The sequence below is a fragment of the Felis catus genome, chromosome B4 (genome assembly GCF_018350175.1).
Source record: "Felis catus isolate Fca126 chromosome B4, F.catus_Fca126_mat1.0, whole genome shotgun sequence".
In the NCBI taxonomy this organism is placed as follows: Eukaryota; Metazoa; Chordata; class Mammalia; order Carnivora; family Felidae; genus Felis; species Felis catus.
This window is the reverse complement of record NC_058374.1, coordinates 115,811,073-115,822,702: the sequence shown is the minus strand read 5'-3', so window position 1 is coordinate 115,822,702 and position 11,630 is coordinate 115,811,073. Positions and strand designations below refer to the sequence as shown.

The following is an 11,630-nucleotide window of genomic DNA, read 5'->3' as shown; positions in this document are numbered from 1 at the left end:
GGACTTCCTGCTTCGCGCGCTCTTAGGTCTCGGGACCCACTCAGCTCCGCTGGGCTTGAGGGGCGGCGGGTGGTGGGCGGAGGGTGGTTTTTCCGCGGGTCGGCGGCTACTGAGCTGCCCAGCCGTCCGCAGAAAGCGCGTCCGCCGAGGTGGAGCGAAGCTTTTCTCCGCCGCCGCCCTCTCCGCCCTCGGAGCTCTCCCAGGATACCTCAGATTTCCCTGGAGTCCGGAGCTCTAGGGGCGCGCTCGGCCCTCCTTTTCCTCTTCAGCCTGCGCCGCGAGCGGCTGCCGGCCTGGCCAGCACCTCGCGTGTGGGACCTTATCCCTTAGCCTCAATGCCCGTGCGAGAAGAGTTGAGTGGGTGCCGGTGGTTGGAGCTGTGCAGGTGTCCCCCGGTGGCAAGTGTGGCCACGGCACCGGGCGCTATTAAGTTTTATGCGCGCACGTTGCAAGGACTGTGTGTGAGTCTGGTACGTAACCTCGTTTTATGGGGACGCTGTGTTGTCCGTAGTTTTGGAATACTCCCTTTTTCTTCACAACTTGCCCTTGAGTTGTTGTTGTTCCTGCTTTTCCTGTAAAGTAATTGGAGCGGGTGTTAGAAACGTCGGCTGTGAGACATGTTCTGTACCAATTAAGTGCACGTGAAACTCTTAATGGAGCTTTTGAAAAAAGTTCTTTTTCTAAAAAGTTCATTTAAGTTATCTTTACCCCCAAGGCGGGTGTGGAACTCACGACTCGGAGATCGAGAGTAGCATGCTCCCCCCGGTACCTGTGCTGTACCAGTTAAGTGCACGTGAAACTCTTTATGGAGCTTTTGAAAAAATTCTTTTTCTAAAAGTTCATTTAAGTGATCTTTACACCCAAGGGGGGAGGGTGTGTGGAACTTACGACCAGAGATCAAGAGTAGCATCCCCCCCCCCCCCCCCCCCCCCCCGCTGAACCAGCCAGCCAGGCGCCCCTTTATGGAGCTCTTTGATGCACCCCAGAGTGGTGCTTGTGTAGCCAGTTTACTAACTGGCTGCCCGTTGTGGTAGCCCCAGTTTAATTTGTCATGGAAAAACTATGTTACCATTTTCTGTGACCCTGCAGACCATTTTAATCGCGATATTTGGCACTATGTAAATGAGTGCCGGGCTTAAATGAACATTGTGATAAATCCTTACTGTGCAGCTTTTGCCCATAATACATGGGTACCTAGCTTTTAAAAATGCCCACTGCCACGTATGTTTAAAGCCTTAAGTTAGGTTATTATGAAGCTGTTTCAGTAAAAGCTCAAAGATGTCTAGAATGGCAAGAAACTTGTTCTTAATTTCTTATATATACTATAGTTGATAGTGTTTAGCCTGAGCACAAAGTACTTGCGTGGATCTAAAACCGAGTAGGTCGTTAAAGCAGTGCTTCCGTTACCAAGCAACATCTCTGTAAACAAGTCTAATATTCAACTAGAATATAATTAAATGTGTCTATCCTACAATTATCTGGATTCAGAATTGTGTAAATTCATGGGTTTAGCCTGTAGGTGGTTACAGTTAATATACACCTTCTGTACTGAGGTTTGATTTCAAACTCATTTTGTGTGGAATTACTAGAATGTTTTGAATTTCGGTGTCATGCAGGACTCTCCAGAGAGTTGCACATGGATTTGAGTTATCCTTTGGTTATTTAGGACAGTGCATGTCTGGTAGTTCCTTTATTCTGAACATTTTCTTTTCTGACCAGATGAAGTGTGCAGGTTATATTCAGGAATTTAAAACAAAAAAGGATAATAGCAGCTTATTCGGAGATTGAAACACTATTCACAAGTGGTTTTTAAGCCTTGGTTAAGCCAGTAACCTCACTCTTTCAACACCCGTTGAACCTTTAATGGTAGAATTGGCATGACTGTATGGCAGGTAGTTTACAGAGCACTTTTTCATGATTCTTTTGAGTGCTGTAACCTTTTACGTATGTAAGAAAGGACTGGAGAACATTTGAGGCGCTATGAGACTGAATGACTTCTTTGGAAACAAACTATTGGTAATGGAAGTTGGAACTTGGGAATGGGAAGTTTAATGTTTTCTGTACATGTCCTTTATTAGATTGACTAAGTTCCCTTTTGTTTAATGTTTTCTGTACATGTCCTTTATTAGATTGACTAAGTTCCCTTTTGTTCCTAGTTTGTTGAGTTTTTAATCATGAATGGGTATTGGATTTTGTTGGAAATTTTCCGCCCGGCATCCAATGAGATGATCATATAGATTTTGTCCTTTATTCTTTTAATATGGTATCTTACATTAATTGATTTTCAGAGGTTAACTCAATCCTGTATTCCAGGGATTAGTTTCAGTTAGTCATGCTGTATAATTTTATATATGTTGTTAAATTTGGCTTTCCTAAATCCTGTCAAGGAATTTTGTGTTTATATTCATGAAGGATATTAGTCTGTTGGTTTCTTGTGGTGCCTTTGTCCAACTTTGTTATCAGGGCAACACTGGCCTCATTGAAGGAGTTGCATGATGTTTTCCCCTCTATTTTTTCTGAAATAGTTTCCAAAGGACTGCTGTTACTTCTTTAACTATTTGATAGCATTCACCAATGAAGCTGTGTGGGCTTGGGCTTTTCTTTGTGGGAAGATTTTTAATTACTAATTCAATTTCCTTGCTTGTTATATTAGTTCCATTTGGATTTTGTTTCTTTTTAAGTTTTGATAATGTGTGTTTTTAGACATTAGTCTGTTTCATAGTGTTTAATTTGTTGATACAAAGTTCATATTTTTTAGTCTTTTAAGATACTGTAAGGTTGGTGATGATGTTCTGTCTTTCATTCTTTATTTTGGTAATTTGTATCTTTTCTCTGTTTTCTGATAAATCTAGCCTAAGAATGTCAGTTTTGTTGATTTTTTAAAAAAAGTTTGTTTATTTTTGAGAGAGAGAGAGAAAATGCACATGCGCAAGCAGGGGAGAGAGAGAAAAAGAGTGAGATAGAACCCAAGCAGGCTCTAAGCTGTCAGCATAGAGCCTGACATGGGGCTCAAACCCATGAACTGTGAGATCCTGACCTGAGCCAAAATCAAGAGTCAGACACTTAACCGACTGAGCCACCCAGGTGCCCCAGTTTTTGTTGATCTTTTTAAAGAACCAGCTTTTGGGGCACCTGGGTGGCTCGGTTGTTTAAGCAACGGACTTTGGCTCAGGTCATGGTCTCGCAGTTTGTGGGTTCAAGCTCTGCTTTGGGCTCTGTGCTGACAGCTCAGATCCTGGTGCCTGCTTCAGATTCTGTCTGTCTCTCTCTCTCAAATAAATAAACATTAATTTTTTTTTTTAAAGAACCAGCTTTTTATTTATTTTTTTTTATTTTCTGCTTCATTGATTTCTACTCTAACATTTTCCTCCCTTTGTTCTGCTTGCTTTAGGCTTAGTGTACTTCCCCACCCCCCTCCTGCCCCTGCCTTATTACCTAAGGTGGAAGCTTAGATTATTGATTTGTGACCTGTTTTCTTTTCTGATGGATGTTTAAAGCTATACATTTCCCTCTGAGCACTGCTTTAACTACATTCCATACATTTTGATATGCTGTTTTTGTTTTCATTCAATTCAAATATGTTTAAATTTTCCTTGTGATTTATTTGACCCATGGATTATTTAGAAATTTGTTGTTGAATTTACCAATATTTCAGAGTATTCCCAGATTTCTCTCTGTTGTGGATCTCTGATTCTCTTGTGGTCAAACAATGTACTTTTCATGATTTCAGTATTTTTAAATTCACTGAGACTTGTTTTGTTGCCCAGCATATGGCTTATTGGAATGTTTTATGTGTGTTTGAAAGGAATATGTATTCTGCAGTTTAGAGGTGGAGTGTTCTGTCAGTTATATCAAATTCATTGATAGTGTTTGTCAAGTCCTCAATATCCTTGCAGATTTTCTATCTTGTATCATTATACTGTACAACTATTTTTGTTGTATTGTCTATTTCTCTTTTTAATTTTCCTTTTTTGCTTCCATGTATTTCGGGGTTTTATTGTTAGATGTATATAATTACTATGTTTTTCTGATGCAGTGACTTTTGTCATTAAGAAATAGTCTTCTTTGTCTTCAGTAGTATTTCTTGTTTTAAATTATATTTTGTCATTTTAGTTCTATAGCTACTCTAGTTTTCTTAGTATATTATTTTTATATCCTTTAATTTTAACATTTTTATGTCTTTGAATCTAAGATATATCTCTTAAAGACAGCATACATTTGGGTCTTGTTTTTTGTTTTTGTTTTTATTTAAATTCAGTCTTATATTCTCATATTCTCTGCCTTTTGAATGGGGGTATTTAGTCCATTCACATTTAATATAATTGTTGATTTTGTTAGATTTATGTCTGCTATTTTGTTATTTTTTGTTTGTCTTATGTTTCTTCTCTTTTCCTCCTTTACTGACTTTGTGTTAATTTTTAGTGAACTGTTTTAATTATTTTGTTCATTTCTTTCAATATGTTATTTTCATATTAGTTGCTCTAGGGGTAATAATAATACATTTTAACTTATAGTCTCCTTCAGAATGATACTAAATTAATTCTGGTAAATTATGGAAACTTCGATATATCTCTTTTCTCTCTTTGTTCTATTATTGTCATACATACTACAGTTATGCACATTATAAACCCAGCCATATACTACCTTAATTATTGCTTTATATAATCTTATTTTTTTAAGGGAAATGAAGAAAAGTAATGAGAACAATTATATGTCTAGAATCTTTTGTATTTACCTATATAATTATATTTTCTGCGTGCTTTATTTTTTTTCCTGTGGATTTGTTACTTTCTGGAGTAACTTCTTTTCAGCATGGAGGTCTTCCTTTAGTATTTCTCCTAAGGCATGTTGGACAGCAACAAATTCTCTTAAGACTTTATCTTGATTTCACTGATTTCAGTGTCGTTTTTGAAGGATGGTTTTGCTGAATACAGAATTCTTAGTTGAGAGCTTTTTTGTTTCTTTAAATTCCATGGTTTCTTTTCCTGGCCTCATCATTTCTGATGGGATGCCAGCTGTTAATCATACCATTGTTCCCTTGTACATGATGAGTCATTTTTCTCTTGCTCCTTTTAGGGTTTTTTTTTTTTTGTTTTTTTTGTTTGTTTGTTTGGTTTTTTTTTGTGCTCTGTCAGCATTTTGACTGTGGTGTGTCTTGGTGCTGATCTATTTGTGTTCTTGGATAGATAAATTAATGTTTTTCTTCAAATTTGGAAATTTGTAGCCATTATTTCTTAACTCCACCCCCCCACCACTGTTGCTCTTTCCTCTTCTGGAACTCTCATTATATATACGTTGTCATGCTTTACATTGTTGTGCAGAATCTGACATTCTCTTCATTTCTCTTTATTTTTTCTTTCTGTTCTTCAGAGTGGGTACTTCTTTGTTGATCTTCAGGTTCATTTCTTCCGTCTTCTGTCATCTCAAGTCTGATGTTGAGCCCCTCCAATGAGTTTATTTCAATAATTCTACTTTTCAACGTGAGAATTTCCATTTTCAAAAGCAATTTTTGTCTCTATTTTCAGCCGTCTGAGTCATTGCCATCATACTTTCATTGAGTTTTTTAAAGATGCTTTCCTTTTAGTTCTCTGAACATGTTCATTATAGCTCATTTGAGGTTTTTGTTCGCCAAATCCAGTATTAGGAGACACCCAGAGACATCTTCTGTTTGATGTTTTTCTTCTTGAGAAAGGGTCACAGTTTTTTTTTTTCTTGTATTCTAATTTTTTGTTGAATACTGGGCATTTTAGATAATGTTTTGAAGCAACTCTATATTTTGGCTTTTCTTTTGGAGGCTGATTTTTTTTCTGTTTGTTTAGTAACTTGCCTGGTCTAAATTTGTAAAGTCTGTTTCCCCTGTATTAGGTTGTTATGACATCTGCTGGTTTTTTTTTTTGTTTTTTTTTTTTTAAACCTCACTTTCTGTGTCTGCATACATTAGTGTTCAGCCAAGGATTGGTGAAAAGTTGTGTTCAGTTTGAACTAATACAGCTATGCCTGATACTAATATGGCTAGTACTGCTGAGGATTTATATGATTATGAGGGAGTACATTCAGACACAGGTCATTTTTAAGTTTGCCCTGGCTTTTACTTTGCACCAGCCTCTCTTGCCATGTGCATAAGGATAGATAGCTCTGCTGTCCAAGGATGTGTGAGTGGCATGGACCTCCTTCAGTCTCTAGTCCACAGTTTTATTTTAAGCTGCATTCGTAAATAGTTTATCAAGCCCCTCCAAGGCTGTCTAAACTTCCAGAACTCCTGTAAAATCCTCAGCTAGTATGCCAGTTTGTTGCTTGCCGCATAGAGTCCTGCAGCCTCAGGCTCCAGGTGCCACTGGCCCTCACTGTTAACTTACCACAGAAGTCTCCACTTCAACTGACAGTGTAGCAGATCAACAGATTAAGCTCCAGTAGTGGTGGTGAACCTTCTGCCTCATAGCTTGTTAAACTCCTATAAGTGACAGAGGTGGGAGGAGATGGGAGTAGCCAAAGGTAAGAATGCTGTAAACTCATGTTCTTCTTATCCAGAGTTTAGTTGTTTTCATGAATAAACACTTTTCAGTTTGATGAATGCTTTTGATTGAATTCCAAATCACTAAAATGGTTATTTGGCTGTTTTGTGAAGAGGGTTTATCAACCTGCTCATTTCCTCATATGGTTTTTGCTTCTGTGTGGAACTCTTAGGGTAAAACTTGATCCATACTTCTTTAATATCACTCATAATCCTTTGCACAATAGTAGGCATTTATTTGTCCTCTAAATGTACTTGTTGACTTAAATTCCGTGATTTTCCTTTAGCGCCAAATTATAAAGCATTTGGGGTTTTGGAACCCCAAGACCTATGCAGTTTCTTGCTTTTCCTGTCCTTTTGATAAGTGGAAAAACTGCTTACTATTCATTCAACAAGTGTTCATTGATTACCTGCCATGTTCCAGCTATTATGCAAGGTTTTGGGGGTATTAAGATGACTCAGACATAATCTCTGATCTCAGGGAGGTTTTTGTCTAGTGCAGGCGATTGGAATACAAATAGCTGATTATAATATAGTGAAGTGCATAAATTGATATGGATAAATACATGGCATTATGGAGGACCCACAATGACCGTTAACTCAGAATGGATTAGAGGAAAAGAAAAAAGGAAGCATCTAGGAAAGCCTTTCAGAAGGAAGTAGTGACTGAGTTGAATATAAAAATGAATGAAAGGTGAAATTAGGAGATTGCATTCCACAGAGGGATCCATGTGAGGTGAGCAAATGTATGGTGTGTTCAATGAACTATAAGCGATTTAGTTTTGTTAGGGTATAAGCACAAATCAGGGAGTTGTGAGCATGGAAGGGTAAAGAGGGTCCAGATTGTGAAAGGTTTATATACTATATTAATAAGCTTGAATTAACCATTATTGACCAATTTTGCAAAACTGTTGAGTGGGAAGCACTTCAGGATTCTGCCAAGATTTGATTTGAATGTTTTTTAACTACATCTTCAACTATTTTAAAAGGTACAGTAAAAGATAAATATATCCAAATGTGCTGTAAACTGGATTTAAAAATATTAGAGACCTCCAGCATATTAACTGATACGGAAATAAAGATCTGATATGTCTTCAGTATAAAATTTTCTGAATTAAAATTTTTATATTTAATATACACAAGTAAAAGACCTAGTATGTTCTAAATATTGGAGTTCTATAAGATTTAGTTTGAAGATATTTACTAGAACTGTTTGAATACTGCTGTTTTAGATTTGGTAGTTCTGTAGAGTATGGATTTGGGGCTGACAACAAGCAGTTGTCTCTGAATACATTTTTGAGTGTTGCATAAACTTACGTGGAAAGGCATGGAATTTCAGTAATTCTGGGTTATTTCTTGAAGTGGAGGCTTTAACTTCAAGCCTCATTTTCTTTTATATTTGGTCACTTTTTCTGATGTGCAAAGGGGAGACTTTTTTCCTCCTCCTTTGGTCATCAAGTAGACTTTGAGGTGTCCTCCTTTTTTTCAGTTGACATTTTCCATCTGGTTATAAATATATTTTATGTTGTAAAATAAGAAATGTGCAGGAAATGCACAGACATAATAAAATCACACCTATCACCCATAGGTCTTACTTAATATTTTACTGTTTATCTTCTCTGTTTTTTATGCATATATAGTTATGTAAATAGGCTTTTTACAAAATAAGGATTATATACCAGAGTATTTTGTGGTCTGTGTTTTCTACTTATGTAACAAACATCTCCTGATGTTAAGTATTCTTTCATAACTTTTTCTCTTTTTTTTTTAAAGAAAAATTTAACTGACATTTCGGCCTAGAATTTACTTTTAGGAAAGTTTTTTTCCTTATGGTTCACAATGTTTATTTTTAAAAACAGCTTTTTTTAAATATAATTGATAAATAACAAATTGTACATTTTTAAAATTAAAGTTTTGATATATATATATGTATATGTATGTATACCTGTGAAACTGTCATCACAGTCAAGAATTAAATAGATCTATTATCCCCAGAAATTTTCTTACGATCCTTCCCTTTTGCTCCTACCCCCTCCGACTGCTCACTCTTTCCTATTTCCAGGCAACCACTGTTATGCTTTCTGGCATTATGATTCATTTGCATTTCCTGGAATTATATAAATGAAATAATATAAAATGCACTCTTTTTTGTCTAGATTTTTTTTCACTCAGCATAATTATTTTGAGATTCATTCATGGTAAATAACTCATATTTATTGAATATTGTATTCAGTTGTATGGATATATCACAATTTGTTTATCCATTTACCTCTTAATGGACCTGTGTTCGAGTCTCACAAAAAAAGCTGCTATAAACATTTGTGTAGAAGTCTTTGTATAGACATGCTCTCATTTCTCCTGGGTGAATACTTAAAAATAAAATGGCTATATGGTAATGTTTGTCAGTTTCTTAAAAATTAAATGATTTTGGGGCGCCTGGGTGGCACAGTCGGTTAAGCGTCCGACTTCAGCCAGGTCACGATCTCGCGGTCCGTGAGTTCGAGCCCCGCGTCAGGCTCTGGGCTGATGGCTCGGAGCCTGGAGCCTGTTTCCGATTCTGTGTCTCCCTCTCTCTCTGCCCCTCCCCCGTTCATGCTCTGTCTCTCTCTGTCCCAGAAATAAAAAAAAAAAAAAAAAAAAAAAAATGATTTCCTCAAATGATTTTCCTATTTTATATTTCCACCAGTTTATGAAACTTTCAGTTCTTCTACATTCTAGACAGTACTTTGTAATATTAGCCTTTTAAGTTTTAACCATTTTAATAGGTGTATAGTAGTATTACATTGTGTTCTTTTAAAAAAACATTTTTTTAACGTCTATTTATTTATTTACTTATTTGAGAGAGAAAGAGATAGAGCTCCAGCAGGGGAGGGGCAGTGCAGAGCTTCTCTGCTAGTGGGGAGCCTGATGTTGGGCTTAAACTCACAAACTGTGAGATCGTGGCCTGTGCTGAAATCAAGAGTCTGATGCTTAACTGACTGAGCCACCCAGATGCCCCTATGTTGTGTTCTTAATTTGCATGCCATTAATAACTAATGATATTTAACATCTTTTCAAGTGTTTATTTAACCATTTGTGTGTCTTCTTGGCATGGTGTCTGCTCAAATCTTTCAGCCAGTTTTATGTTGTTAAATTGAGGTTTTTTTTTTTTATGATTTAGTTTTCAGAATTCTTTACGTATTTTGGATGCAAGTCCTTTATCAATATGATAGATATATGTTTATATGTATTATATGTATATAATATGTTTTGATACATATATGTATAGATTATTCCTCCAGTCTTGTTTTCATTTCCATTATGGTGTCTTTTAATTTTTTTTTAATGTTAATTTATTTTTGAGAGAGAGAGAGAGAGACAGCATGAGCGGGGGAGGGACACAGAGAGAGGGAGACACAGAATCCAAGGCAGGTTCTAGGCTCTGAGCTGTCAGCATGGAGCCTGATGCAGGGCCCGAACCAATGAGCTGGGAGACATGACCTAAGCCAAGGTCGAGTGCTTAACCATCTGAGCCACTCAGGAGCCCCCATTATGGTGTCTTTTAAATACAGAAGTTCTTTTGGTTTAAAATTAACTTGTTAATTTTAATAATAATTAACCAATTTAAAGAAATCTTTTACCTAACCCATGACTAAACTTTTCTCCAACATTTTTTTAAGAGTTTTATAGTTTTGTGTTTTGTGTTTATATATACATTATGAGTCAACTTTTGTGTATGGTGTGAGGTACAACTTAAAATTCATTTTTTGCATATGTCCCGGGACCATTTATTGGAAAGACTATCCTATCCATTGAACTGACTTTACATTTTTGTCAGTCAATTGGCCATATTTGTTTGAATCTGTTTCTGAACTTTACTCTCTTTTTAATGGATTTATCTGTCTGTGTTGACACTAATGCCACACAATTTTGATTTTTGTTGGATTTAGTAAGTTATGAAGTTAGGTAGTGCAGGTTCTCCAACATTTTTTTTTTTCCCCAAAGTTGTTTTGGCTATTTCCTGTCTTTTTGTTTCCATATAAATTTTAGAATTAGCTTGTTAATATCTATAAAGTCTGCTGGGCTTTTAAATGGCATTGCATTGAATTTGGGAGAAATTAACATCTTAGCAATATCTTAACAATGGGATTATTATCTGATCCATGAATATGGTATAACTTTCTATTAAACACACTTTTTAGAAAATAGCCTGTTTTCCATAATAAACAGCACTGTGATGTAAACACCATGAAGGCAGGGACCTAATTTTATCTTCCACTTCTACTTGGCCCTTGGTATGTACTCAGTAAGTGTTTACTGAATGATAAATGAAAGCAGTCCTTGAACACAAATGTTGGTACACATCTCTGATTAGTTTCTTAGAATTAATTCCTACTGTGGAATTGCTAGGTCAAAGGTTATGTTCATTTTTAAGGCTTTTGGTTACCAGACTGTCCCCAGAATTTATTTTTCAGGCAGAAATATCTTGATGGATAACTGTTTAAGGCATGCATAATTGATTAGCAAACAGTGTTCTTGGTGACATCCTTTTTCATCTTTGAAATTACATTGTAAGCCTATGGGAAAGTAGGATTCATATCACAGAAAATTTGTGGTTCACTTTTGTCATTAAGTTTATTGCAATTGGGAGTTATGAAAAGGACCCAAAAGGTAGAGGATTATTGTTTTTTTTCTTTTTTATTATTTAAAAAATTTTTTAATATAATTTATTGTCATGTTGGTTTACAAACAACACCCAGTGCTCATCCCAACAAGTGCCCTCCACAATGCCCATCACCCATATTCCCCTCTCCCCCACCCTCCCATCCACCCTTGGTTTGTTCTCTGTATTTAAGAGTCTCTTGTGGTTTGCCTCCCTCCCTCTCTGTTTGTACCTATTTTTTTCCCCTTCCCTTCCCCCCACGGTCTTCTGTTAAGTTTCTCAAGATCCACATATGAGTGAAAACATATGATATCTGTACTTCTCTGACTGACTTGTTTCACTCAGCATAATACCTCCCAGTTCCATCCACGTTGCTGCAAATGGCGTGATTTCATTCTTTCTCATTGCCAAGTAGTATTCCATTGTATATATAAACCACACCTTTATCCATTCATCAGTTGATGAACATTTTGGGCT

At 36.5% G+C, this 11,630-nt stretch overlaps 1 protein-coding gene across 8 annotated transcripts in view; it reads left to right on the top strand.

Annotated features, from left to right (window-relative positions):
* The first annotated feature begins 78 nt into the window (after positions 1 to 78).
* The window catches only part of CEP83 (centrosomal protein 83), a 119,863-nt gene continuing 108,311 nt past the window's right edge, over positions 79 to 11,630 (top strand). For 6 of the 8 annotated variants that reach the window (XM_011284155.4, XM_019835339.3, XM_023257307.2 and 3 more), the window contains exon 1: positions 81 to 470. The gene's annotated coding sequence lies outside the window, so the exon portion shown is untranslated. Of the gene's footprint in view, positions 471 to 11,630 lie in introns of all 8 variants that reach the window. The other 2 variants (XM_045062159.1, XM_011284158.4) reach the window with 2 other exon arrangements.